This window comes from Pterocles gutturalis, unplaced genomic scaffold (genome assembly GCF_000699245.1).
Source record: "Pterocles gutturalis isolate BGI_N339 unplaced genomic scaffold, ASM69924v1 scaffold13933, whole genome shotgun sequence".
NCBI classification, from domain to species: Eukaryota; Metazoa; Chordata; class Aves; order Pterocliformes; family Pteroclidae; genus Pterocles; species Pterocles gutturalis.
Genome location: NW_010120648.1, coordinates 1 through 218, shown reverse-complemented (window position 1 = coordinate 218; position 218 = coordinate 1).

The window sequence follows — 218 nt, the reverse complement described above, 5'->3', positions numbered from 1 at the left end:
AGGGGGGGGAGAGGGAGGGAGTCTGCCGGCCCCAGGGCGGGGGGGTGCCCCATCTTCCAGCCCCACGGCGCGGTGTGGCGTCACCTCCTGCCACCCATTGCCTGGGCCCCCTTTCCCCAGCCACCACCCCACAACCCAAAGCCACTGTCCTGCACCCCCTCCCCAGCCCTATTTTCCCCTCGTCACCCCCAGGCTGCACCTGCACCGTCACCGCCATC